Source organism: Sinocyclocheilus rhinocerous, unplaced genomic scaffold, assembly GCF_001515625.1.
Source record: "Sinocyclocheilus rhinocerous isolate Xijiao unplaced genomic scaffold, SAMN03320098_v1.1 scaffold103, whole genome shotgun sequence".
NCBI lineage: Eukaryota > Metazoa > Chordata > Actinopteri > Cypriniformes > Cyprinidae > Sinocyclocheilus > Sinocyclocheilus rhinocerous.
Window position 1 is genome coordinate 13635 of NW_015629204.1, and position 1720 is coordinate 15354.

Genomic DNA, 1720 nt, shown 5'->3' on the forward strand with positions numbered 1-1720 from the left:
GAAGCGGAGTCCAGCCCGGGGTCGTCACATGTGGTTGTTTACTATGTAAATTGTTATATAAAATCTTACTTAAATTAGAAAAATATAAAATAGATATGAGTGAAACTAAAACTGTAAATTGTTGTGAATGTAAACGCTACTGAAGTAGAGATTTCTTGCTAATTTTAAGAAATGTTAAGAAAAAATTAAGAAAATATGTATTGCAATTGAAATCTACAGATGCAAATAGATAAAGTATCATAAAATGCACACTTAAATGTGTATTTTGGATGTTCTGTTTCAACTAATCTGTAAGAAGACGTTATTGAAGCAAAATAGTCCAAAATCTGAAAAGTTAGGATTTGACAAGTGCATGGAAAAACAAAGGTTTTTGGGATTGGAAAGACTTTTGGGTCATCTTTAAGGTACTTTGTCTTTTTAAAGCTTGAAGCTTGCTTTCGTTTGAAACTTGCTTTCACTACATGGAATAGAGCAGCTTGAACATTCTTCTAAATTTCTAATTTAGTTTTTCTCAGAAAAAAAAAGTAAGCCATACAGTTTTAGTAATGTCATAATAGTCATGAGATATTTTTGGGTAAACTATTCCTTTAGCATAGCTAGGAAGTGTGAACATACCTCTATAGTTGAGATGCTAATCGTATACGAGTTGTAACAAGGCTCAGTACAAAAAGAACACAGTTTTAGTGGCTACGCAGAAAGAATCACTCATGACAAATGCCACTAGCGAAAGACTATAATGGAAAGAGAGATGAATGATGAATAGTGCTGAGATCTCCTCTTTATGATCCACAGCTCGTCCCTCTGAGCAGAAAATCAGTTTGACGTAACACACACGTCTCCTAAAGGAGCCACACTGTGACATTTCTCGAGATGTCTTTTGAGCAGCGGCGTCTCCTGAATATTAGGAAAGCCTATTTGGAGCTAAGGTTTATGGGAAATAAGCAGTGAGCAACAGAGTGGCCTTTCTCTTCTTCTCGAGCTGCGGTGTCCAAGAATCATTCTGTTTGCTCTGCGGTTTTAGCTTCACTCGCACACAAACACATACACACGAGGACAAAGAGATGTTTCTGAGCCCCGTTCCCTTTACTATTCATAGCAGACACATAGTGGCTTCAGGATTTACAGTGGGTACGGAAAGTATTCAGACCCCCTTAAATTTTTCACTCTTTGTTATACTTTCAAACACTGTTGATGTTGTTTAAATGTCGGCTATTCGGATGATAATTTTGATGTCTGGGCATGCTGAGAGGAAGGGCTGGACTACAAAAAAACAAAAAAAAACAAAAATTCTAGTCAGTATTTTGGCTTTGTTTCTCAAAGAAATATCTAAACATCCTGTAGACAAGATAAATTGCTCACTTTAAAAGCAAACTATTTTTATACCTCATTGGAAAATTGTTTTGACCTTGTTTTAAGCATAAACCTCTCTAAATTTGGTTAGATTTCTGCTTAAACCAAGGGGAAAAAAGAGGTAAGAAAAATAAGTGTCATGCATTTCAATATATTTATTAGTGCTGTCAAACGATTAATTGTGATTAATCGCATTCCAAAATAAAAGTTTTTGTTTGCATAATATATGTGTGTGTTCTGTGTATATTTATTATGTATATATAAATAAACACACATGGAGTATATATTTTGAAAATATTTACATGTATTTACATGTCTATATTTAAATTCATATAATTTATATTATAAATAAATATATTTAATATATAAA

At 33.2% G+C, this 1720-nt stretch overlaps 1 protein-coding gene across 1 annotated transcript in view; it reads right to left on the bottom strand.

Annotated features, from left to right (window-relative positions):
• The window catches only part of LOC107738850 (ciliary neurotrophic factor receptor subunit alpha-like), a gene marked incomplete at its 3' end in the record, with an annotated part of 143561 nt that overhangs the window by 1117 nt on the left and 140724 nt on the right, over window positions 1–1720 (bottom strand). The window lies entirely within an intron of this gene.